The sequence below is a fragment of the Heptranchias perlo genome, chromosome 20 (assembly GCF_035084215.1).
Source record: "Heptranchias perlo isolate sHepPer1 chromosome 20, sHepPer1.hap1, whole genome shotgun sequence".
Taxonomy (NCBI): domain Eukaryota; kingdom Metazoa; phylum Chordata; class Chondrichthyes; order Hexanchiformes; family Hexanchidae; genus Heptranchias; species Heptranchias perlo.
In genome coordinates this window covers 20,202,594-20,230,363 of record NC_090344.1, presented here as the reverse complement: position 1 = coordinate 20,230,363, position 27,770 = coordinate 20,202,594, and the positions used below count along the sequence as shown (strand labels likewise).

General features: G+C 43.0%; 6 non-coding genes across 6 annotated transcripts; all 6 read right to left on the bottom strand.

Moving 5' to 3' along the window:
- Positions 1-15,156: 15,156 nt before the first annotated feature.
- trnaf-gaa (transfer RNA phenylalanine (anticodon GAA)) lies at positions 15,157-15,229 on the bottom strand. Its single transcript has one exon. It is a non-coding gene; the product is annotated as a tRNA-Phe (tRNA).
- A 1,769-nt stretch (positions 15,230-16,998) lies between these two features.
- On the bottom strand, positions 16,999-17,071 carry trnaf-gaa (transfer RNA phenylalanine (anticodon GAA)). The gene has a single exon. It is a non-coding gene; the product is annotated as a tRNA-Phe (tRNA).
- Positions 17,072-21,207: 4,136 nt separating this feature from the next.
- On the bottom strand, positions 21,208-21,280 carry trnaf-gaa (transfer RNA phenylalanine (anticodon GAA)). Its single transcript has one exon. It is a non-coding gene; the product is annotated as a tRNA-Phe (tRNA).
- A 1,967-nt stretch (positions 21,281-23,247) lies between these two features.
- trnaf-gaa (transfer RNA phenylalanine (anticodon GAA)) lies at positions 23,248-23,320 on the bottom strand. The gene has a single exon. It is a non-coding gene; the product is annotated as a tRNA-Phe (tRNA).
- A 1,938-nt stretch (positions 23,321-25,258) lies between these two features.
- Positions 25,259-25,331, bottom strand: trnaf-gaa (transfer RNA phenylalanine (anticodon GAA)). The gene has a single exon. It is a non-coding gene; the product is annotated as a tRNA-Phe (tRNA).
- Positions 25,332-27,258: 1,927 nt separating this feature from the next.
- Positions 27,259-27,331, bottom strand: trnaf-gaa (transfer RNA phenylalanine (anticodon GAA)). Its single transcript has one exon. It is a non-coding gene; the product is annotated as a tRNA-Phe (tRNA).
- Between the last annotated feature and the right edge of the window lie 439 nt (positions 27,332-27,770).

Sequence of the window (27,770 nt, the reverse complement as noted above, 5' to 3'; positions counted from 1 at the left end):
GCAATAAATGCTGGCCTCGCCAGCGATGCCCACATCCCGTGAACGAATTAAAAAAAAACACAGGCCGTATTTGTATTAATTCCGGAGCCAACAAGGAAAGGACTGCTGAACTGTAACGCGGAAGTGCTCGTTCTTTGTACAGACGGACCTCTCACTGAAGTAGCAAGCACTTTGAGCTTGACAAATCATAGAATCGTTGGAGTTTAGAAGGATGCCATTCGGCCCATCGAGTCTGTGCCGCCTCTTTGTAAGAGCAATCCAGTTAGTCCCATTCCCTCTCTCTTTCCCCGTAGCCCTGCATTTGTTTCCCTTCTACTCTTTATCCAATTCCCTTTTGAAAGCCACGATTGAATCTGTTTCCGCCATCCTTTCAGGCAGTGCATTCCAGATCAGAACTTCTCGCTGCTTTTTTTTTTCCTGATGTCGCCTTTGGTTTTTTGCCAATCACCTTAAATCTGTGCTCTCTGGTTACCGATCCTTCCGCCAATGGGAACAGTTTCTCTCTATTTACTTTATCTAAACCAGTCATGATTTTGAACAATTCCATCAAATCTCCTCTCAAACTTTTCTGTTCTCAGGAGAACAACCCGAGCTTCTCCAGTCTATTCGCGGAACTGAAGTCCCTCATCCCTGGATCCATTTCTGCACCTTCTTTTCTGCATCTTTTCTGCACCCTCTCGAAGGCCTTCACATCCTTCCGAAACTGCGGTGCCCCGAATTGGACATAATGCTCAAGTTGTGGCTGAACCAGTGTTTTATAAAGGTTTGACATAACTTCCTTGCTTTGGTGCTCTATGCCTATATCTATAAAGCCCCAGATTCCGTATCCTTTTTAACCGCTTTCTCAATCTCTCCTGCCACCTTCAAAGATTTGTGCACAGGTACCACCAGGTCGCATTTCCTGCACCCACTTTAGAATTGTACCATTTAGTTTATTTTGCATCTCCTCTTTCTTCCTTCCAAAATGTATCATTTCGCATTTCTTTGCATTAAATGTTATCTGCTATGTGTCCGTCCATTCCACCAGACTGTCTATGTCATCTAGGAGTCTATTACTGTCCTCCTCACTGTTTACTGCGCTTCTAAGTTTTGTGTTATCTGCAATTTGAAATTGTGCCCTGTACACCCAAGTCCAATTCATTAATATATATCAAAAAAAGCAGCCATCCTAGTACCGACCCCTGGGGAGCACCACTGTCTACCTCCCTGCAGTCCAAAAAACAACTGTTTACCACTACACTCTGTTTCCCGTCAGTTAGCCAATTCGCATCCATGGTGCCACTGCCCCTGTTTGTTCCGATGGCTTCAATTTTGCTGACAAGCTTATTACTGGACCATTCCAATGGTCTCCTGGCTCATCTCCAATCTTCCAACCTCCATAAAACTGAGCTCATCCAAAACTCTGCTGCCCGTATCCTAACGCTCAACGAGTCCCGTTCACCCACCTTCCCTGTGATCACTAACCTACATTGGCTCCCAGTCCGGGAAAGCCTCGATTTAAAAATGCTCATCAATGTTTTCAAATCGCTCCATCTCTTCGCCTATCCCTATCTCTGCAACCTCCTCCAGCCCTACAATTCTCATCCTTCTTTTCAAATGCCTCTATGGCCTCGCACCTCCCTGTCTCTGTAAACTCCTCCAGCCCTACAACCCTCCAAGATCTTAGCGCTCCTCCAATTCTTCCTTCTTTTGCATCCCCGATTTTAATTGCTCCACCATTGGCGGCCGTGCCATCAGCTGCCTCGGCCCTAAGGTCTGGAATTCCCTCCCTAAACCTCTCGGCCTCTCTACCTCTCTCTCCTCGTTTAAGATGTTCCTTAAAACCTACCTCTTCAAGCAAGCTTTTGTTCATCTCTCCTAATACCTTCTTATGTGGCTCAGTGTGAAATTTTGTTCGATAATCTCTCCTGTGAGTCGCCTTGGGTCGTTTCAGCACGTTACAGGACCGAAATAAATGCAAGTTGTTGTTCTTCTTGTTCTTCTTCTTGTTGTTATGTGGCACTTTATCAACCGCATTGCCCTCATCAACCCTCTCTATTACCTCATCAAAAAACTTAATCAAGTTCGTTAAACACGATTGGACTTTAACAAATCCATGTTGGCTTTCCTTTATTAATCCACACTTGCCCAAGTGACTATTCATTTTGGCCCAGGATCATCGTTTGTAAAAAGTTTCCCACCACCGAGCTTAATTTTACTGGCCTGGAGTTGCTGGGTTTATCCTTACATCCTCTTTTGAACAAGCATCTAACATTTGTAATCATCCAGACCTTTAGCATCACCCCTGCACATAAGGCGGATTGGAAGATTATGACCAGGACCTCTGAAATTTCCACCCTTACTTCCCTCAGCAACCTTGAAAGCATCCCATCCGGACCGGGTGACTTATCAACTTTAAGCATAGCCAGCCTTTCAAGTACCTCCTCTGTATCAATTTTCACCACATCCAGTGTCTCAACTACCTCCCTTTTTAATGTGACTTTGGCAGCATCTTCTTCCTTGGTGGAGACAGATGCAAAGTACTCTTTTAGTGCCTCAGTCACGCTTTCTGCCTCCATGCGTAGATCTCCTTTTTGGTCCCTAATCGGCCACACCCGTCCTCTTATGAACCTTTCATTATTTAAATGCCTGTGGAAGACTTTTGTATTATCTTTTATGTTAGCCGCCAATCTATGTTCATGCTCTCTCTTTGCCCCTCTTATTTACTTTTTCACGGTACTTCCTATATTCAGCCTGGTTCTCACTTGTATTGTCAAACTGATATCTGTCATAAACCCCCTTTATCTGCTTCATTTGACCCCCTATCTCTTTCGTCATCGAGGGAGCTCAGGCTTTAGATGCCCTACCTTCCCCCCTATTGGGAATCTACCTAGTCTGTACCCGAAACATCTCCTCCTTAAAGGCCACCCACTGTTCGATTATATTTTAGCCTGCCAATCTTTGATCCCAATTTACACGGGCCATGTATGTTCTCAACCCATTAAAATTGGCCCTTCTCCTGATAAGTACTTTACTCGAGATAGCTCCTTCTCTAAACTAATCTAAATCTTATGATACTATGATCACCGTTCCCTAAATATGACACTGACACTTGCTCCACTTGACCCACCTCATTCAGCAAAACCAGATCCACCAATGCCTCCTTCCTCGTATCATTATGTGTTAATATTAACACCTGTGACGTATTTGTATATTCGTTACATTTAATGTAAGATATTTGAACAGCGCATGTGTCCAAAACATGTTTTGAGGATATTGCTCTAGAGGGCTTATTTTACAAACTTCTTTACCGACAACCAGCAACCCATCTCCATTAAAGGTTGCGAAGCGAAGCTGATTTCAGTGCAGTTTTCGGCGTTCAGGATTTGTCCGCAATGTGCAATTCGTAGAAACTCAGTTAAAACACATCAAATATCAATGAGAATGTCAGGCACAGGACAGTTGGGATGGAACCGTCTCTTATAATAATTACAAAGTGTAATAGATGATAAAGTGAAAAAGCCAATCTAATCTCTCAGTCTCTCTCTGTCACTTTCTCGGTGAGTGAACGTAAACCAGCAGAAGAAGCTAAAACAAAGAACTGAGCAGTTTTGTTTTTGTTTCATTTTCCTTCGAGCGAGGAAAGTTGAAGAGAATGATTTCTGATTTCTGCTGGACAAATAACTGGAATGAGCAGTGTATCTGGTTCCCATTGTACCCAGTGAAACATCCACGGTTCTATCTCACATTAACACTGATACCTTCCTTCGTTACGAATTATAGGAAACTTTTGGTAAGGTTCAATCACACTTCAGAAGTCCAGAAGCGCAATGGAAGGTGGACACCTCACGGTGACGTCACCGACAGGCGAGTGATGTTTGCAGTTTTACCTGGAGCTGTAAATGTATAAACTCCTTCCAATGTACAAACTCCCCTCACCAACAGAAATTCAATTCTTACTGATCTGAGACTTTGGTCATTTATGGTGATTATGCTTTGTGGAGTTAAAGCAGCAGTAAAATCCGTTTTGTGTTATGTACATAGCCGTTCATTTAATGTAAAACATTGTCATCCGACCTACCATGAGCAATGTCACAGGGGGTATGTTAGGTTACGGACAGTTCTGCCTCCAGCAGTTGTTCTCACGGTCACACATCCGGCATCACCTCTCGGCCCCACACTTCAGAGTCAAGCCTGAATATAAACACATTTCTGCTTCAGACTTTTACCTGAAGGTCAACAAATCACAAGTCAAGAGGAAAGGAACAAACAAATCAAATATTTAAGAATGTTAACGGATAGAAAATTCACCATAAATGACTGAGGAAAAAAGGAAGCAAACGGATCAAGATGAACAATTAGCAAAATGTAACAAATAAAGAAAGGAGAAGCGGAACCGATCAAATCGCTCTAAATCGGTATTGACAAATCTTTTTGGTTTTCATCTTAGTTTCTCCGTTAAGTTGGGGACGTGCATCTCGAAATATTTTTCGTACCATCATAAAGACAATTAGAATACAAATTTCACAAAGTAGGCCATAAACTTACTTATACGATCGCGTGTCATGTGTTTGTAAAATCTGCAATTGTTTTACCATTCTTTAAGTTTAGAGAGATGCTCTGAATATATGTTCTACATTGAAACGTAATTGGATTAATACAATAAAATGTGATAGTTTTTTTATGACTATGAAGAGCTGCTTTTCCATGTTGGATATCGCGATATATTTATTTGCGCAACTGTCATTTGTGAAATGATGGAATGTATTTATTTATATATCTGTACGGGTCAGGAAATCTCCACCGGATCATTTCCAGGAACCAGTCAAGTACTTAAATTAGTTTGTCAAACCCAAAACACCCGTTGGGAATTGCTGATTGAAAATTTGAATGGAAATCGAGACCATCACAAAGCATTGGAACAAACATACCCGCTGAGGTTTCGGGGTTACGACTGATTTATTTCTATCACTGAGTAACCGATTTTGAACAGGGTGAAGCTGCAAATCGAATGATTAGGGTCTGGGTTGGAGAAGGAACAGATGAAAGTATCAAATGTAATCACACTGATTCCACAAACACTGCACACCACATCCTTTAAACATTGTTAACTGTTTCTACATAAAACTGGAGAGGGTGTAAATAGAAAGTAACAGAAAAAAAGCTCATTAATGCATCAAATTTAATTTTGATATTGTTGCACAAACACTGAACATCTCATCCATAAAACACTGTCCCGATCTAAAATAAGTCGGCAGGACCCTGAGCCACAATGAAAATGCTGTGATTTCCACCTGGTTCAGAACACGCAACTTTCTGATTTGGAGTCAGACGCGACTGTTCTTGCACCAGGCCCACAACAAGCGGCTGGAGCAGGATCCATTGGAGGGCGATCGGTGCAGACTGCCGCCGCGGCTCTCGGAATGTGAGAAACAGAAGCAGGAGCAGCCTGACCGTCTCAACCACAGCACAAGATCCCCGCTCTCCCTTTTATTTCTGAATTGATAGTGTGGCGCAATGGACAGCGTGTTGGACTTCTACTTAATGGTTCAGAGGAGACGTTCAAGGTTTGTGAGTTCGAGTCCCATCAGAGTTCGATTTCATTTCAGGGAGCTGGGTAGTGAAATTTTGCAGCAAATCCGCAACAGGATCATTAATGTCCGTCAAGGACGGGAAACTGCCCCCGACACTTCATCTCACATAAGTGGCTCCAGTCACACCCGAATTTATGATTCTGAATCCACTCTGAGCTGGATTGGCGACACACTCTCAAGGAGGAGACTCCTCATCTGCTCAGACCGAAAGTCAATCTGCTGGACTTCCGGCTTTGTTGGACTGAATGTTCCTTCAGACAGGTTTCTAACTGGACACATGCATCCTGCTGCCGTGCGAGCATTGGTGCTTGAGGGGTCGAATTCTTGTTTGCAGTAATTCTATTCCTGTAAAACTAGCTTCTGAAGTGTAGGATGGAAAGTATCCTGGCTGAGCGGCCTCTGGCGCTGGTTTAAAGCTCCAGTTAAATCCCACAATTTGGAGATGGATCAAAATCATAGTTTGCGTCTCCAAACCGCAGCCTCCCTCCTGTAAACAAGTAATACCAAACATCTCACCTGCGATTGCAACAGCGTAGAACGGAGGAACCACATGGCAATACAAATAAGTGGATGCATTTTGGAACACGCCAATTGTACCTTCAACTCCGGTCGAAATGTTCACAAGCAAAAGGATTGTTTGATCTCGGTGAGACTCGAATTAACAACCTCGTCATTTACTGATCCTGTACTGTTATATAAGGACCGCGCACTAATCGATTGCGCCGCTGGAGCCCGGTCACTCTGATCACCTGTCCCACTCTGCTGGAAAGAATATTAAGGTCAGAGGCCCTTCCCTGTGGAAACGTGTCCAGTCACTGTGATGAAACTAATATCTGCACTTTCACTTTTAGCTTCTTTCACATCCTCTGCTCGATCGCACTGCAATCGTGCTTTCTGCGAACAGGTCAAAATGCACATTGCCAGAAATTCTATCAGTGGTAGGATTTGACCCCAGCGATTGGATTTATTGTCTTAAAGCAGTGAATTCCGTTCGCACAACGCCTCACCAGTCTTTCACGTTTTGTTTAATGCCCAAATAAATAAATTGGAGCTAATTTACGCCGTGCTGGAGTTGAGAATGCCGACGTAGTGCCCCTTTAATGAAAATGACGATATAGTCAGTTTTCAGTGGATAGTAAAATGCCTAAGTGGCAAAGTAGAAGACGTAGTAATATGATTAAGCAAGGGTTAATTATAATCCTGCCTGCTAAGGGTTGGAACAATGGGCCCCTTCAAGGCTAATAGTGGTGTGAGTAGCTTGTCTGATGTAGAGGTCTGCTTATGCTCATCGGTTAGGGAGTCTGGTGTAGGGGTCTCTGTACAGCTCGGTGATCAATAGAAATAATGAGCTGAGCGAAGCCCTAAACATCCCAAGTTAGTAGATAAGGATGTGGGATGAACAGGAGAAGCATTCCAAGCTTGGAGATGAGGAGACATCCATCTATATCTGCCTCTGTGGTGTGATCAGCCAAGTTTAATATCTGTGATTGGCCTGCAATCATGTAACCCAGCATGGCCAACCTATGCCCGGCTTATGATTGGTGTTGACCCTTGTGTTAACAATGTTCCAACCCCTATTGATCTGTATAAACGTGTGAATTTCTGTATGTGTTTTTGTCTTGCTCTGTCAGAATCGACAAGGCTCTATCAGGAGTCAAAATCGAAGCTGCCGACCAAGTCCTGCTAATAATGTTGTGTTGAACTTTAAAGGTGTATTCGACTCAGTGTTTGCTGAACCAGACTGAGGGGTAAAGAATCCAGTTCATCAGGGTTGTTCTCCTTAGAGCAGAGAAGGTTCAGAGGAGATTTGATTGAAGTGTTCAAAGTCATGAAGGGTTCAGATAAAGTTAATAAAGAAAAGCTGTTCCCATTGGCGGAAGTGTCGACATGGACCCGATGGGCCGAATGCCCTCCTTCCGTACTGTAACCATTCTAGGATTCAAAGAAACAGAAATTAAATATCTCAAACTGCCGAAACCCGAGATCTTTAGACCTTTAGTCAAACGCCCTCCCAACTGAGCTATTTCCACCCCACTGTTAATTGATCTTTGTGTCCTTATGTTGGAACAACATAAAACCCCAGGGGGAATTGCCCCTCCCGGTCATTCTGCACTTCATATATAAACATCGCACTCATACATACTCACGCACAGTACATATATGAACATCGCACTCATATATAAACACCCATCTTTCATATATAAACATCGCACTCATATATACTCATGCACAGTTCATATATATATGATGTGGAGATGCCGGTGATGGACTGGGGTTGACAAATGTAAAGAATCTTACAACACCAGGTTATAGTCCAACAATTTTGGACTATAGCCTGGTGTTGTAAGATACTTTACAGTTCATATGTAAACATCACACTCATATATACTCACCCACCGTTCATATATAAACATTGCACTCATATATACACACTCATAGTTCAGTGGTCGAATTCTCCCCTCCCACACGGGCGGCCTGGCTTCAATTACCGGCCAATGGAGAAATATTTTCATATTGCACCCATGAAATCGCCAGAATTGGGTTCAAGTTATATTGAGTTTCATTCTTCACACCATATTAAAAAAATATATTTTCTTCACATGTCGACAAACCCTCTGCATTCTGTCCTCTGGACCTCAAACATGCTTTGGAATTAAGTCAATCCTGCCTTCTGCAGCGCTGAAAAGATGTGTGAAGCAAATTAGTGAAGTTTCACTAAAAATGGTGATACAGCAGGGGTCGTCCAGGACTTCAACACGGGACCTCTCGCATGTTAATCAGTGAAACCCCTAAAGCGAGAAACATACCCATTGACCAACGAGCCTCTGGCAACAGTGAAGCCAACGTAAAATTTCACTGCCACCCACAGCCGACAAGCCATCCTTTCAAACCGCTCCTGTCAGTCCAATCGCGCTTTCTATTCCGATGTACAGCAATGTCAGGTTCTGCACTAACAATTTCAAGTCGAAAATATTAGCCTCTCTTTACCACATTCGTTTTGAATGTGCAACTTGTATAACCAAGTATGACTTTGGAGAATTAATTGCTCTAAAGCTACATCGTTGTCTCCCTCGGCATCTGCAGATTATCCACTCTACCATAAGTATATTGTACTCAAATTGTAATGTTTTCACCGTGATGGCGAAGATTCATAAAAGTGTAGACATTAGCTACGGATTAATCAGCTGGGTTGGATCTTTACTTTTCCTACCGTCTCAGTCTTTCTTTCTTTACCCTTCTCTGCTGGTGTCGCAGGTTCGATCAGCCTTAACCGTTCAATGAAGCCTGAGAAGTTCCTCAGGGGAAAATACAGAGAGACAAGAGACAGAGACAGGGAGAGATAAAAGTACAGAAACAAATAGTATAAATGTCAAGTTCTGCGAACGAACAAAAGTTAAGATGGAGATTGGGAGAGATTCCATCACGTGTTTTGAAATTTTGCAAGAGACCATTGGGCTCCCAATTAAAAACGTCGTGATGTGAACGCAGGGCCTTAGACTGCTTGTCCACCCCGATAACGAGAAACAGCCTTCCTGAGCCAATAGTGAGTGTGTGAGTTGGTCCTGAATCGGTCCCCTTCAGTGCAGAGAGGGCCGGCAAGCGGCTGGAAGACACCGCTCGGAATGGGAATTACTTCTCTCCGGCGTCAGCCGCTGGTTTCTGGAGATCACTCTGTCTGCTGCTGTTAATTCTCCTTCCGCACTCTGGGTGCTCCGTGGAGGTCGGTCCTGATTTTTTTCTTAAGGATCTGGCTCCAACTGTTTACTGTTGACGGAGCGCATCTGATACCAAGTCAGTCAGACGGTGTGCAAATCACGACGCGGGTCCGTCGGCTCAGGGACTGGCGAACGGTTTTATATTGGGTCATTGTTTTAGGTATGGGCTGTTCAAAGTTTGTTATAGTAGTTATCATAATTAAGTTTGATACCATAAAAGGATTTTCCTGTTATTTTCCAGTTACACCCTCGCTAGTTTTATGTAGAATCAAGTAATTACGTTTAAGGGATGTGTGTAATCAGTGTAATTTAACTTAATACATTTAGGAATCCCCTGCCTATCCAGACTCTTACGTTAGATTTAGACCCACGCCGAGTTTGAAATGGGTTACTAACTGATATAAATAAACTAATAACTACCCGAAACCTCGACGGGGATATTTGTTCCGATACTTAGTGACGGTCCTAATTTCCATTGCAGTTCTGAATCAGCAAATCCCAGAGGCTGATGCGGGTTTGACAAACTGTTAAACAGATTGTTTTCAAAAGGAGAAAAAATCTGTGGGATGATATAAATGATGTATATTATCTTTTCCTGTTACAGATTTACAATTTATCTTTGTGTATTACTGACAGGAACGGCGATAACGGAGTCCAGTGATTGGATAACAAGCTGCACCGAGTCATTGGTCTGTGTTGCAGACCGGCTCATTGAACCTGCTCATTTCAGCTCATCAAATTTTATGCTAATGAGAAATTACTGAAATGGAGGATGGTGAATAACAGCTCGAAGAATCAACCCTCTCTACAACTGGGGACTGAGGCTTCCAGCATCCAAGGGTAACATTCTGGGCCAATATGATTCTCTGTTGCGCAAATGATTAGGGCGTTCGGCTGTTAACATTTCCATGTAACCATCGAAACCAGGACTTACCTGAGAAAGCAGGGAAGGGGAAAGAAAGATGCTGAGCATTGACAGACGTTGAATTTTGTGAATACCAGGAATGATCTGATCACCGTGCTCCTTTCAGATACTGAACATCTTGATTCCCAAGAGCTGTTCTCACTGCTCCAAACCCATTATCTCCAATCGCTCTCTCCTTCCAATCGTTGCACACGTTGCTTAGCTTTCAAATGGTGTATGTTTTCACACTGGGATTTGATGTGAAGAAAGCCGTGCTGTGATAACCTGGGGCTATTGACGAGATGCAATGGAACAAGATACAGGAAAGGTTAATAATAACACTTCTTGTTCTGCCATCGTGAGCCCCATTTAAAGACTGACAATATTTGAAGTGTCATGTAGCAGGATTGGTTCCAAATCTTGCAAGTCTTGAGAGAAATGACAATATAACGTCTCGCTGAATTTGCGCATCGTCATGACTTTAGAAAAGTTGGCAAATTACGCAAGTGCGTTATGTATCGGTACAAAACTAAAGAACTAAGTGTTTCTGAGTGTTAAAGCACCAGTGTGTTGAGAAGGCTGTGATTAATCAAGATCGAGCTTTCCACTCAGTGGAAGGACTTTGGTTGGTACCAGCAGCGACAAATTCATAGTCTTTGATCTGGGAATCAAATCCGGACATCCGCATTGATACCGAATCCTAACCATTAGATGAACAGGAAACGCTGCTACACCATCCTGCAAGCAGAGCAACACGGGGGCAAAGGACCAGGAGTAGGCCATTCAGCATTTCGAGCTTATTCCGCCATTCAATCAGATGATGGTTGATCTGCATCTTAACTCCAGCTACCCGCCTTGGCTACATAACCCTTAATACATTTGCCGAACAAAAATAGATCAATCTCAGTTTTGAAATTTTCAATTGATCCCCAGCCTCAACAGCTTTTTGGTGGGAGAGTTCCAGATTTCCACTGCCCTTTCTGTGAAGAAGTAGTTTCTGGCATCACCCCTGATCTGCCTGGCTCGAATTCTACAGCTATGCCCCCTTGTTCTTGACTCCGCCAGAAGAGAAAAAATGTTTCTCTCTGTCTATACTATGAACTCCTGTGATCATCTTGACTGCCTCAATTGGACAACCCGTTAATACTCGATGTCTAATGGAATGCAAGTCTGTGTAATCTGTCCTCAAAATTAAATTATTTTAGCCTGGTATCATTCTGGTGAATCTGCGTTGCACCCATTTTAAGGCCAATATATCCTTCGTGAGGTGCAGTGCCCAGAACGGAGCAGAGTACACTAAATGGGTTCTATTCAGAACTCTGTGCAGCTGCATCATAACTGTCACCCCTTTGCGTTCCATTATCTTTTCAAGTTTTTTGTATCTGTGAACTAGATTTTCGTGATTTGGGCCCCCAAATATTTCTGCTCATTTACAGTTCCCAGCTTCTCACCATTTATTAAAAAAACTCTGATCGACCTTTTTTATGTCCAAAGTGGCTGGCCTCACACTTTCCGACATTGAATTGCATTGGCCACAGTTTTGAAAGGTAATGAACTGAAACCCTTCGGAATGTGAATACAATGTTATGTTTCCAAAATAAAAGGAGTGACATTCATTGTAGAAACAGTCTGGTGTCGCTCACTGCAGAAATATTCATGTCCTGTGAAGACAAGCGGCTCTCCTGCAACCTTCGGACCTTGTCTGTCAAGAAGAATTCTGATTTCCGTGCAGCCAATCACAGGTTAAATGGTGGAAGATCGGCCGTGCTCAGCTGGCCATCTGAACCGGGCATTTCTTTTGCAATCAAAATACACATCAGAAACCAGAAAAAGCAAGACAATGTATCTTGAAGTAAAAGCTCCCTTACCGTTACTTTGTGGGCTCGAACCACCACCCCTTTTGTTAATAGTCAAACGCGCAAACCGATTGCGCCAAAGAGACTGGCCACATTTCTATTTGAACCATTAATTCAACCAGCTACAAATTCAGGTTGTAGCGATCAATACAACATCTCTGCACTATCAGTTTAATTTTCCAAAATAAACGGCGTGAAGTTTGCACGAGTGAAAATTTTTGCCGTATTATTTCTGAACAAAAAACTCATCTTGCCATTAAACTCCTGCATGTTGGAAGACTCAGTCCCTTCGTGGGAGAAAGGATTGTTTTATCGAGCTGTGATTCGCCATTCTCTATTCCATTAATATTCAGGTTTGCTGAAAATGAGATGAGATGAAATGAGCAGGTCCGACGATCAGGTCTGTGACACTACATGATATCGACAAAGTTGTCTCTTGCACTTACGGTGATGCGGACGGCAGTTCTCACACTTAAACCAGTAACTATGATGTTAAGAAAAAATGCGGCCGAGAAATACTCGATTTCTGCGCGGCGACACTGGGCCAGAGTAAAGTTCAGTTAATGTGATTGCCGACTGGATAGAGGGTGGATTTGGAACTCCTGTGCGGCTGCGCTGCGCATTGTCCAGATCTGCTTGGAGCGATATTCACTTCAATTCTTCACTTACGGGACAGTTTGATTCTCAGTTTCTTTTTCGCTGGTGCTTGGTGAGATTTCAAAAGTTGAAAGCGACCCGTACCGACCCCAAACTCATCATTTACACGCTGATAGATACAAGGAGGTCACACTCTTCACTTCAGTGAGATGAAAACCGAGAGCGATTTCACGGTCGAATGCAAAGGCGAACAAATCTCACGAAAAGAAAGTGCAGGTCATTGAGGTGACTTCAAAGTCCTGATTGTTCACACTGAACTTCTTACCAAAGCGTTTGAGATTCTGGTGGAGCGATTTGGGGACTTCGTTTCCCTCTTCGCAAAAGTTTGATCCGCAGGTCAAGATCAAAAGTCAAGAGCAGAATGAGACGCCTTCCTGAAATTTGAGAACTCGGGAAGCAGACTTTACAGCAAGGTCCTGTTATTTGTGAAAAAGCAGATAAAACATTCATTCCCGAACGATCCAGAATCCTATCAGCTCTAAATCAACGGTGACCCCGGGGTTTGAACACGCAGCCTTCTTCTGGCGCAATATGGACAGAAGCAGGAAGGTGAAAAGTGGGAATTGATAGATTAAGTGAGTGGGCAAAACTGTGGCAAACAGAGTTCAATGTAGGAGCGAGCGAGGTCATCCACTTCAAATCTAAGAAAGATATATCAGAGTATTTTCTAAATGGTGAGAAACTAGGAACAGTGGAGAATCAGAGAGATTTAAGGGTCCAAGTACAGAAACCGCGACCAACCAACAGACAGATACAAAAATTAATTAAACAGCCGAATGTGCCCTTAGTACGGCCGGTTAACTCATTCGCTTAAAATGTACCGTAATGTCATGATCACGGATTCAATTCTTGTAATTTACTTTATTTATTTCGGGTTTTTGTAACTTTTAAAATCGAAGTTTTACGAAAAAAAACACAGACAAATTCACGGGGACAGTCCTTTAAATTACATCCATTGTAACTTTACCCCTCGGCCGGAGAAACACGTCTTTCTTTTTATTTATCTTTGTCCTGTTTGCAGAAAACGCTTAACTCGCGGCCAGTTCACAAATGATCATCAGCAGCAACAGACAGACAGAGCGGGTCTGACCGCCCCGAGATGTGGAAAAAGGATCAGTTCAGGACAAATGCATCAAATCAAATAGTCACCCGGCACCGAGAGTGAGAAAACCAAAAGAAAAAGGCAGAAGGCAACAGAGAAATAAAAGCCAAATACAGACGATAGAAATATTTCTATTCCTTGATGCCTCTGTATTCCATCCCCCTCCTGTTCATTCCGAAATTCATATAAAAACATCGCACCCAGAGATACAAAGCTACAGTTCATATACAAACATAACTCTCATATATACACACCCACAGTTCATATATAAACAACGCACTCATGTATGCACTCCCGCAGATCATATGTAAATATTGCACTCATATATACACAACCATTGTTCATATATAAACATCGCACTCATATATACACACTCACAGTTCATATATAAACATCGCACTCATATATACACACCCACAGTTCATATATAAACATCGCACTCATATATACACACCCACAGTTCATATATAAACATCGCACTCATATATAGACACCCACAGTTCAAATATAAACATCGCACTCATATATACACACCCACAGTTCATATATAAACATCGCACTCATATATACACACCCACAGTTCAGATATAAACATCGCACTCATATGAACACACTCACAGTTCATATATAAACATCACACTCATATATACACACCCACAGTTCATATGTGAACATCGCACTCATATATACACACCCACAGTTCATATGTGAACATCGAACTCAAACATAAACACCCACAGTTCATATATAAACATCACACTCAAATATACACCCCCACAGTTCATGTGTGAACAGCGAATTCATATATAGACTCCCACACTTTATAAAACAACAGCGCACTCTTACTACACACGCACTTAATATCTCCCCAAAGCCCTGTTTATAGTTCTTATTAAAATCTGAACACTGAAAGTTTAACTGTTTTCCAGATACTGTCCGTCCTGTTCTGTATTTTCAGCTTTAAATTTGCTGACGTACGGCAAAGGGAGCGCGATATCGGTCCTGGTGGTGAAAGCTGCTTCGACGGAGGAGTCGGTGTCTCGGAACTGGCCGGGATTGGAACGTTCTTGTGTCACACGAACTGTCTGAAAGGCGCGGATTCACATGAAGATCATCAGCGCGGTGCCGACACCTGGTGCTGCAATGTTAGCGGCACTGAGAGTGACAAAACCAAGAGAAAAAAGCAGAAGGTATGAGAGAAATCAAAGCCAAATATAGACACCATAAATATTTCCCATCCTTGATGCCTCTCGATTCCATCACCAATTCTTCAGTGGCGGGTATCAAATTTTACTGTAAATAAATGCGAGAATCGAAGCAAGGAAGAAGAAACGAAATAACCAAAAACTGCCGAAACTCGGAATTGAACCAAAGACCTTTCGATCTTCAGTTCAACGCTCACCCAACTGAGCTATTTCGGCCCCTTGTCAAAAATTTACTTTATGTCATTGTCTTGGAAGAAAATATAAATCCAGGAGGCATTTCCCCTCCTGTTCATTCCGCAATTCGTTTAAAAAATCGCACTCATAGATACACACCCACAGCACATATATAAACATCACACTCATATACACAAACCCAGAGTTCATATATAAACATCGCACTCATATATACACACCCACGGTTCAGATATAAAGAGCGCACTCACATATACACACCCACAGCTCATATATAATGATCGCACTCATATATACACACCCACAGTTCATATAAATATCACACTCATCGATACACACCCACAGCTTATAAAACCACAATGCATTCAGACATCCACATCCAGTTCATTGAAGGGAGATCGGCACCGACTGCCGATTGAGCTCTCGGATGGGACAGGCGGAAGCAACAGAAACCGAACAAACTCTGGATCTCATCCTCAACACAGACCGGTGGATCCACCTGTGAAGTTACACCGTACTTTGATAGCATGGACGGTAACGGGTTCTGAGAAGGCATCAGGACGTCTAATGGCTTCTGAGTGGCGATCCATTTGGGCAAGGGGATCTCAGAGAGGGGAAGGGATAGTCAGAGGGCATCAGAGAGTGCAATGGGGCTCAGAGCGGCGTAGGGACAGTCAAAGGGTATCAGAGAGTGTAATGGGGCTCAGAGAGGGTAAGAGACAGTCAGAGGGTATCAGAGAGTATATTGAGATCTCACAGAGGGGAAGGACTGCCAGAGGGTATCAGAGAGTGTAAGGACGCTCAGGGCGTATCAGTGGGTGAGGGGCACTCAGCGGGTATCAGAGAGTGTAAAGGGCGCTGACAAGGTTCAAAGAGGATAATGGACTCTCTGAGAGAAGATGAGGAGCTCAGGGAGAATCAAAGAGGGTAAGTTGGGCTCAAGAGATATCAGATAGGCGAATGGATCCAGAGTTGGCATCCGCTTAATATTATAAACATCGCACTCATGTATACACTCCCATTGTTCATATATAAACATCGCACTCATATATACACACCCACAGTTCATATATAAACATCGCACTCATATATACACACTCACAGTTCATATGTGAACATCGAACTCATATATACACACCCACAGTTCACATATAAACATCACATTCATATATACAAACCAACAGTTCATATATAAACATCGCACTCATATACACACACCCACAGTTCATGTGTGAACATCGAATTCATATATAGACTCCCACACTTTATAAAACAACAGCGCACTCTTACTACACACGCCCTTAATATCGACCGAATGCCCTGTTTATAGTTCTCATTAAAATCTGAACACTGAAAGTTTAACAGCTTTCCAGATACTGTCCGTCCTGTTTTGTATTTTCAGCGTTAAATTTGCTGAAGTACGGCAAAGGGAGCGCGATATCGGTCCTGGCGGTGAAAGCTGCTTCGACGGAGGAGTCGGTGTCCAGAAACTGGCCGGGATTGGAACGTTCTTGTGTCACACGAAGTGTCTGAAAGGCGCGGATTCACATGGAGATCATCAGCGCGCTGCCGACACCTGGTGATGCAATGTTAGCGGCACCGAGAATGAAAAATCCATGAGAAAAAAGCAGAAGGTATGAGAGAAATCAAAGCCAAATATGGACGGCATAAATATTTCCCATTCTTGATGCCTCTCGATTCCATCCCCAATTCTTCAGTGGCGGGTATCAAATGTTCCTGCAAATAAACGCGAGAATCGAAGCAAGGAAGAAGAAACTAAATAATCAGGAACCTGCCGAAACTCGGGATTAAACCAAGGACCTTTAGATCTTCAGTCTAACGCTCTCCCAACTGAACTATTTCGGCCCCTTTTCAACAATTAACTTTATGTCATTGTCTTGGAAGAAAATATAACTCCAGGAGGCATTTCCCCTCCGGTTCATTCCGCAATTCATAGAAAAAATCTCATTCATATATACACACCCACAGCTCATATAAAAAGATCGCACTCACAAATACACACCCACAGCTCATATAAATATCACACTCATCGATACACTCTCACAGTTTATAAAACCACAACGCATTCATGCATCCACATCCAGTTCATTGGAGGGAGATCGGTACCGACTGCCGATAGAGCTCTCGGATGGGACAGGCGGAAGCAACAGCAACCGAACAAACTCTGCATCTCATCCTTAACACAGACCGGTAGATCCACCTGTGAAGTTACACCGTACTTTGATGGCAAGGACGGTAACGGGTTCTGAGAAGGCATCAGGACGTCTAATGGCTTCTGAGTGGCGATCCATTTGGGCAAGGGGATCTCAGAGAGGGGAAGGGAGAGTCAGATGGCATCAGAGAGTGTAATGGGGCTCGGAGAGGGTGAGGGACAGTCAGAGGGTATCAGAGAGTATATTGAGATCTCACAGAGGGGAAGGAGTGCCAGAGGGTATCAGAGAGTGTAAGGACGCTCAGGGCGTATCAGTGGGTGAGGGGCACTCAGCGGGTATCAGAGAGTGTAAAGGGCGCTGGCAAGGTTCAAAGAGGATAATGGACTCTCTGAGAATATCAGAGAAGATGAAGAGCTCAGGGAGAATCAAAGAGGGTAAGGTGGGCTCAGGAGGTATCAGATAGGCGAAAGGTCCAGAGTTGGCATCCTCTTAATATTATAAACATCGCACTAATGTATACACTCCCATTCTTCATATATAAACATCGCACTCATGTATGCACTCCCGCAGATCATATATAAATATCGCACTCATATATACACACCCACAGTTCATATGTGAACATCGCACTCATATAAACACACCCACAGTTCATATATAAATATCACACTCATATATACACACCCACAGTTCATATGTGAACATCGCACTCAGAAATACACACCCACAGTTCATATGTGAACATCGCACTCATATATATACACACCCATAGTTCATATATAAACATCACACTCATATATAAATACCCACAGTTCATATATAAATATCACACTCATATATACACACCCACAGATCATGTGTGAACATCGCACTCATATATACACATCCACAGTTCATTTATAAACATCAGACTCATATATACGGACCCACACTTCATATATAAATATCACACTCATAAAAACACACCCACAGTTCATATATAAACATCGCACTCATATATACACACCCACAGTTCATATGTGAACATCGAACTCATATATACACACCCACAGTTCACATATAAACATCACATTCATATATACACACCCATAGTTCATATCTTAACATCGCACTCATATATACACACCCACAGCTCATATATAAAGATCACACTCATATAAAAAAAACCCACAGTTCATATATAAACATCGCACTCATATGTACACACTCACAGTTCATATATAAACATCGCACTCATATATACACACCCACAGTTCATATATAAACATCGCACTCATATATACACACCCACAGTTCATATATAAACAGCACACTCATATATACACACTCACAGTTCATATATAAACATCACACTCATATGTACACACCCAAAGTTCATATATAAATATCACACTCATATGCACCCCCACAGTTCATGTGTGAACAGCGAATTCATTTATAGACTCCCACACTTTATAAAACAACAGGGCACTCTTACTACACACGCACTTAATATCTCCCCAAAGCCCTGTTTATAGATCTCATTAAAATCTGAACACTGAAAGCTTAACTGCTTTCCATATACTGTCCGTCCTGTTTTGTATTTTCAGCGTTAAATTTGCTGACGTACGGCAAAGGGAGCGCGATATCGGTCCTGGCGGTGAAAGCTGCTTCGACGGAGGAGTCGGTGTCCAGGAACAGGCCGGGATTGGAACGATCTTGTGTCACACGAAGTGTCTGAAAGGCGCGAATACACATGAAGATCATCAGCGCGCTGCCGACACCTCCTGCTCCAATGTCAGTGGCACTGAGAGTGAAAAAACCAAGAGAAAAAAGCAGAAGGTATGAGAGAAATCAAAGCCAAATAAAGACGCCATTAATATTTCCCATCCTTGATGCCTCTCGATTCCATCCCCAATCCTTCAGTGGCTGGTGTCAAATGTTACTGTGAAGAAATGCGTGAATCGAAGCAAGGAAGAAGAAACTAAATAACCAGGAACGACCGAAACTCGGGATTGAACCAAGGATCTTTAAATTTTCAGTCTCACGCTCGCCCAACTGAGCTATTTCAGCCCCTTATCAAAAGTTTACTTTATGTCATTGTCGTGGAAGAAAATATAACCCCAGGGGGCATTTCCCCTCCTTTTCATTCCGCAATTCATTAAAAAAAATCGCACTCGTACCCACACGCACAGTTCATATATAAACATCGCACTCATATATACACACCCACAGCTCATATATAAAGATCACACTCATATATAAACACCCACAGTTCATATCAGTATCACACTCATCGATGCACTCACACAGTTTATAAAACCACAACGCATTCATACATCCACACCCAGTTTATTGGAGGGAGATCGGTTCCGACTGCCGATCGAGCTCTCGGATGGGACAGGCGGAAGCAACAGCAACCGAACAAACTCTGGATCTCATTCTTAACACAGACCGGTAGATTCACCTGTGAAGTTACACCGTACTTTGATAGCAAGGACGGTAACGGGTTCTGAGAAGGCACCAGGACGTCCAATGGCTTCTGAGTGGCGATCCATTTTGGCAAGGTGATCTCAGAGAGGGGAAGGGACCGTCAGAGGGCATCAGAGAGTGTGATGGGGCTCAGAGAAGGGAAGGGACAGTCAGGGGGCATCAGAGAGTGTAATGGGGCTCAGAGAGGGTAAGGGACAGTCAGAGGGTATCAGAGAGTATATTGAGATCTCACAGAGGGGAAGGACTGCCAGAGGGATTCAGAGAGTGCAAGGACGCTCAGAGCGTATCAGTGGGTGCGGGGCACTCAGCGGGTATCAGAGATTGTGAAGGGCGCTGACAAATTTCAAAGAAGATAATGGACTCTCTGAGCGTATCAGAGAATATGAGAAGCTCAGGGAGAATCAAAGAGGGTCAGGTGGGCTCAGGAGGTATCAGATAGGCGAATGGATCCAGAGATGGCATCCTCTTAATATTATAAACATCGCACTCATGTATACACTCCCATTGTTCATATATAAACATCGCACCTACGTATGCACTCCCGCAGATCATATATAAATATTGCACTCAGATATGAACTCCAATTGTTCATATATAAACATCGCACTCATATATACACACCCACAGTTCATATATAAACATCGCACTCATATATACACACATACAGTTCATATGTGAACATCGAACTCATATATACACACCCACAGTTCACACATTAACATCACATTCATATATACACACCCACAGTTCATAGATACACATCGCACTCATTTACACACACCCACAGTTCATGTGTGAACATCGAATTCATATATAGACTCCCACACTTTATAAAACAACAGCGCACTCTTACTACACACGCACCTAATATCTGCCCAAAGCCCTGTTTATAGTTCTCATTAAAATCTGAACACTGAAAGTTTAACAGCTTTCCAGATACTGTCCGTCCTGTTTTGTATTTTCAGCGTTAAATTTGCTGAAGTACGGCAAAGGGAGCGCGATATCGGTCCTGGCGGTGAAAGCTGCTTCGACGGAGGAGTCGGTGTCCAGAAACAGGCCGGGATTGGAACGTTCTTGTGTCACACGAAGTGTCTGAAAGGCGCGGATTCACATGGAGATCATCAGCGCGCTGCCGACGCCTGGTGATGCAATGTTAGCGGCACCGAGAGTGAAAAATCCATGAGAAAAAAGCAGAAGGTATGAGAGAAATCAAAGCCAAATATAGACGGCATAAATATTTCCCATTCTTGATGCCTCTCGATTCCATCCCCAATTCTTCAGTGGCGGGTATCAAATGTTCCTGCAAATAAACGCGAGAATCGAAGCAAGGAAGAAGAAACTAAATAATCAGGAACCTGCCGAAACTCGGGATTGAACCAAGGACCTTCAGATTTTCAGTCTAACGCTCTCCCAACTGAGCTATTTCGGCCCCTTTTCAACAATTAACTTTATGTCATTGTCTTGGAAGAAAATATAACTCCAGGAGGCATTTCCCCTCCGGTTCATTCCGCAATTCAAAGAAAAAATCTCATTCATATATACACACCCACAGCTCATATATAAAGATCGCACTCATAAATACACACCCACAGCTCATATATAAAGATCGCACTCATATATACACACCCACAGTTCATATAAATATCACACTCATCGATACACTCCCACAGTTTATAAAACCACAACGCATTCATACATCCACATCCAGTTCATTGGAGGTAGATCGGTACCGACTGCCGATAGAGCTCTCGGATGGGACAGGCGGAAGCAACAGCAACCGAACAAACTCTGCATCTCATCCTTAACACAGACCGGTAGATCCACCTGTGAAGTTACACCGTACTTTGATGGCAAGGACGGTAACGGGTTCTGAGAAGGCATCAGGACGTCTAATGGCTTCTGAGTGGCGATCCATTTGGGCAAGGGGATCTCAGAGAGGGGAAGGGAGAGTCAGATGGCATCAGAGAGTGTAATGGGGCTCGGAGAGGGTGAGGGACAGTCAGAGGGTATCAGAGAGTATATTGAGATCTCACAGAGGGGAAGGAGTGCCAGAGGGTATCAGAGAGTGTAAGGACGCTCAGGGCGTATCAGTGGGTGAGGGGCACTCAGCGGGTATCAGAGAGTGTAAAGGGCGCTGGCAAGGTTCAAAGAGGATAATGGACTCTCTGAGAATATCAGCGAAGATGAAGAGCTCAGGGAGAATCAAAGAGGGTAAGGTGGGCTCAGGAGGTGTCAGATAGGCGAATGGATCCAGAGTTGGCATCCTCTTAATATTATAAACATCGCACTAATGTATACACTCCCATTCTTCATATATAAACATCGCACTCATGTATGCACTCCCGCAGATCATATATAAATATCGCACTCATATATACACACCCACAGTTCATATGTGAACATCGCACTCATATATACACTCCCACAGTTCATATATAAACATCACACTCATATATACACACCCACAGTTCATATATTTATATCACACTCATATATACACACCCACAGTTCATATATAAACATCACACTCATATATACACACCCACAGTTCATATATAAATATCACACTCATATATACACACCCACAGTTCATATATAAACATCGCACTCATATATACACACCCACAGTTCATATATAAATATCACACTCATATATACACACCCACAGTTCATATATAGACATCGCACTCATATATACGCACCCACAGTTCATATATAAATATCACACTCATATATGCACACCCACAGTTCATACATAAACATCAATCTCATATATACACACCCACAGTTCATGTTTGAACATCGCACTCATATATACACACCCACAGTTCATGTGTGAACATCGAATTCATATATAGACTCCCACACTTTATAAAACAACAACGCACTCTTACTACACACGCACTTAATATCTCCCCAAAGCCCTGTTTATAGTTCTTATTAAAATCTGAACACTGAAAGTTTAACTGCTTTCCAGATACTGTCCGTCCTGTTTTGTATTTTCAGCTTTAAATTTGCTGACGTACGGCAAAGGGAGCGCGATATCGGTCCTGGTGGTGAAAGCTGCTTCGACGGAGGAGTCGGTGTCCAGGAACAGGCCGGGATTGGAACGTTCTTGTGTCACACGAAGTGTCTCAAAGGCGCGAATACACATGAAGATCATCAGCGCGGTGCCGACACCTCCTGCTCCAATGTCAGCGGCACTGAGAGTGAAAAAACCAAGAGAAAAAAGCAGAAGGTATGAGAGAAATTAAAGCCAAATAAAGACGCCATTAATATTTCCCATCCTTGATGCCTCTCGATTCCATCCCCAATCCTTCAGTGGCTGGTCTCAAATGTTACTGTAAAGAAATGCGAGAATCGAAGCAAGGAAGAAGAAACGAAATAACCAGGAACTGCCGAAACTCGGGATTGAACCAAGGACTTTTAGATCTTCAGTCTAACGCTCTCCCAACTGAGCTATTTCAGCCCCTTGTCAAAAGTTTACTTTATGTCATTGTCGTGGAAGAAAATATAACCCCAGGGGGCATTTCCCCTCCTGTTCATTCCGCAATTCATTAAATAAATCGCACTCATACACACACGCACAGTTCATATATAATCATCGCACTCATATATACACACCCACAGCTCATATATAAAGATCACACTCATATATAAACACCCACAGTTCATATAAGTATCACACTCATCGTTGCACTCACACAGTTTATAAAAACACAACGCATTTATACATCCACACCCAGTTTATTGGAGGGAGATCGGTTCCGACTGCCGATCGAGCTCTCGGATGGGACAGGCGGAAGCAACAGCAACCGAACAAACTCTGGATCTCATTCTTAACACAGACCGTTTGATTCACCTGTGAAGTTACACCGTACTTTGATAGCAAGGACGGTAACGGGTTCTGAGAAGGCACCAGGACGTCCAATGGCTTCTGAGTGGCGATCCATTTGGGCAAGGTGATCTCAGAGAGGGGAAGGGACCGTCAGAGGGCATCAGAGAGTGTAATGGGGCTCAGAGAGGGGAAGGGACAGTCAGAGGGCATCAGAGAGTGTAATGGGGCTCAGAGAGGGTAAGGGACAGTCAGAGGGTATCAGAGAGTATATTGAGATCTCACAGAGGGGAAGGATTGCCAGAGGGAATCAGAGAGTGTCAGGACTCTCAGGGCGTATCAGTGGGTGCGGGGCACTCAGCGGGTATCAGAGAGTGTAAAGGGCGCTGACAAATTTCAAAGAAGATAATGGACTCTCTGAGCGTATCAGAGAAGATGAGAAGCTGAGGGAGAATCAAAGAGGTTCAGGTGGGCTCAGGAGGTATCAGATCGGCGAATGGATCCAGAGATGGCATCCTCTTAATAATATAAACATCGCACTCATGTATACACTCCCATTGTTCATATATAAACATCGCACCTACGTATGCACTCCCGCAGATCATATATAAATATTGCACTCATATATGAACTCCGATTGTTCATATATAAACATCGCACTCACATATACACATCCACAGTTCATATATAAACATCGCACTCATATATACACACCCACAGTTCATATATAAACATCGCACTCATATATACACACCCACAGTTCATATATAAACATCGCACTCATATATATACACACCCACAGTTCATATATAAACATCGCACTCATATATACACACCCCACAGTTCATATGTGAACATCGAACTCATATATGCACACCCACAGTTCACATATAAACATCACATTCATATATACACACCCACATTTCATAGATACACATCGCACTCATATAAACACACCCACAGTTCATAGATACACATCGCACTCACATACACACACCCAGAGTTCATGTGTGAACATCGAATTCATATATAGACTCCCACACTTCATAAAACAACAGCGCACTCTTACTACACACGCACTTAATATCTCCCCAAAGCCCTGTTTATAGTTCTCATTAAAATCTGAACACTGAAAGTTTAACAGCTTTCCACATACTGTCCGTCCTGTTTTGTATTTTCAGCTTTAAATTTGCTGAAGTACGGCAAAGGGAGCGCGATATCGGTCCTGGCGGTGAAAGCTGCTTCGACGGAGGAGTCGGTGTCTCGGAACTGGCCGGGATTGGAACGTTCTTGTGTCACACGAAGTGTCTGAAAGGCGCGGATTCACATGAAGATCATCAGCGCGGTGCCGACACCTCGTGCTGCAATGTTAGCGGCACCGAGAGTGAAAAATCCATGAGAAAAAAGCAGAAGGTATGAGAGAAATCAAAGCCAAATATAGACGCCATAAATATTTCCCATTCTTGATGCCTCTCGATTCCATCCCCAATTCTTCAGTGGCGGGTATCAAATGTTCCTGCAAATAAACGCGAGAATCGAAGCAAGGAAGAAGAAACTAAATAATCAGGAACCTACCGAAACTCAGGATTGAACCAAGGACCTTTAGATCTTCAGTCTAACGCTCTCCCAACTGAGCTATTTCTGCCCCTTTTCAACCATTAACTTTATGTCATTGTCTTGGAAGAAAATATAACTCCAGGAGGCATTTCCCCTCCGGTTCATTCCGCAATTCATAGAAAAAATCTCATTTATATATACACACCCACAGCTCATATATAAAGATCGCACTCATATATACACACCCACAGTTCATTTCAATATCACACTCATCGATACACTCCCACAGTTTATAAAACCACAACGCATTCATACATCCACATCCAGTTCATTGGAGGGAGATCGGTACCGACTGCCGATAGAGCTCTCGGATGGGACAGGCGGAAGCAACAGCAACCGAACAAACTCTGGATCTCATCGTTATCACAGACCGGGAGATCCACCTGTGAAGTTACACCGTACTTTAACAGCAAGGACGGTAACGGGTTCTGAGAAGGCATCAGGACGTCTAATGACTTCTGTGTGGCGATCCATTTGGGCAAGGGGATCTCAGAGAGGGGAAGGGAGAGTCAGATGGCATCAGAGAGTGTAATGGGGCTCGGAGAGGGTGAGGGACAGTCAGACGGTATCAGAGAGTATATTGAGATCTCACAGAGGGGAAGGAGTGCCAGAGGGTATCAGAGAGTGTAAGGACGCTCAGGGCGTATCAGTGGGCGAGGGGCACTCAGCGGGTATCAGATAGTGTAAAGGGCGCTTGCAAGGTTCAAAGAGGATAATGGACTCTCTGAGCGTATCAGAGAAGATGAAGAGCTCAGGGAGAATCAAAGAGGGTAAGGTGGGCTCAGGAGGTGTCAGATAGGCGAATGGATCCAGAGTTGGCATCCTCTTAATATTATAAACATCGCACTAATGTATACACTCCCATTCTTCATATATAAACATCGCACTCATGTATGCACTCCCGCAGATCATATATAAACATCGCACTCATATATACACACCCACAGTTCATATGTGAACATCGCACTCATATATACACACCCACAGTTCATATATAAATATCACACTCATATATACACACCCACAGTTCATATATAAACATCACACTCATATACACACACCCACAGTTCATATATAAACATCACACCCATATATACGCACCTGTAGTTCATATATAAATATCACACTCATATATAAACACCCATCGTTCACATATAAACATCGAACTCATATATACACACCCACAGATCATGTGTGAACATCGCACTCATATATACACACCCACAGTTCATATATAAACATCACACTCATATATACACACTCACAGTTCATATATAAATATCACACTCATATATAAACACCCATCGTTCATACATAAACATCAAACTCATATATACACACCCACAGTTCATATATAAACATCAAACTCATATTTCCACACCCACAGTTCATGTGTGAACATCGCACTCATATATAGACTCCCACAGTTTATAAACCAACAGCGCACTCTTACTGCACACGCACTTAATATCTACGCAAAGCCCTGTTTATAGTTCTTATTAAAATCTGAACACTGAAAGTTTAACTGCTTTCCAGATACTGTCCGTCCTGTTTTGTATTTTCAGCTTTAAATTTGCTGACGTACGGCAAAGGGAGCGCGATATCGGTCCTGGTGGTGAAAGCTGCTTCGACGGAGGAGTCGGTGTCTCGGAACTGGCCGGGATTGGAACGTTCTTGTGTCACACGAAGTGTCTGAAAGGCGCGGATTCACATGAAGATCATCAGCGCGGTGCCGACACCTCGTGCTGCAATGTTAGCGGCACCGAGAATGAAAAAAACAAGAGAAAAAGTCAGAAGGTATGAGAGAAATCAAAGCCAAATGTAGACACCAGAAATATTTCCCATCCTTGATGCCTCTCGATTCCACCCCCAATCCTTCAGTGGCCGTTATCAAATGTTACTGTAAATAAACGCGAGAATCGAAGCAAGGAAGAAGAAACTAAATAACCAGGAAATGCCGAAACTCGGGAGTGAACCAAGGACCTTGAGATCTTCAGTCTAACGCTCTCCCAACTGAGCTATTTCGGCCCCTTGTCAAAAGTTTACTTTATGTCATTGTCGTGGAAGAAAATATAACCCCAGGGGGCATTTCCCCTCCTGTTCATTCCGCAATTCATAAAAAAAAATCGCACTCATATATACACACAAACAGTTCATATCTTAACATCGCACTCATATATACACACCCACAGCTCATATATAAAGATCGCACTCATATATAAACACCCACAGTTCATATATAAACATCACACTCATATGTACACACTCACAGTTCATATTTAAACATCACACTCATATATACACACCCACAGTTCATATATAAACATCACACTCATATATACACACCGACAGTTCATATATAAACATCACACTCATATATACACACCCACAGTTCATATATAAACATCACACTCATATATACACACCCACAGATCATATATAAATATCGCACTCATACATACACACC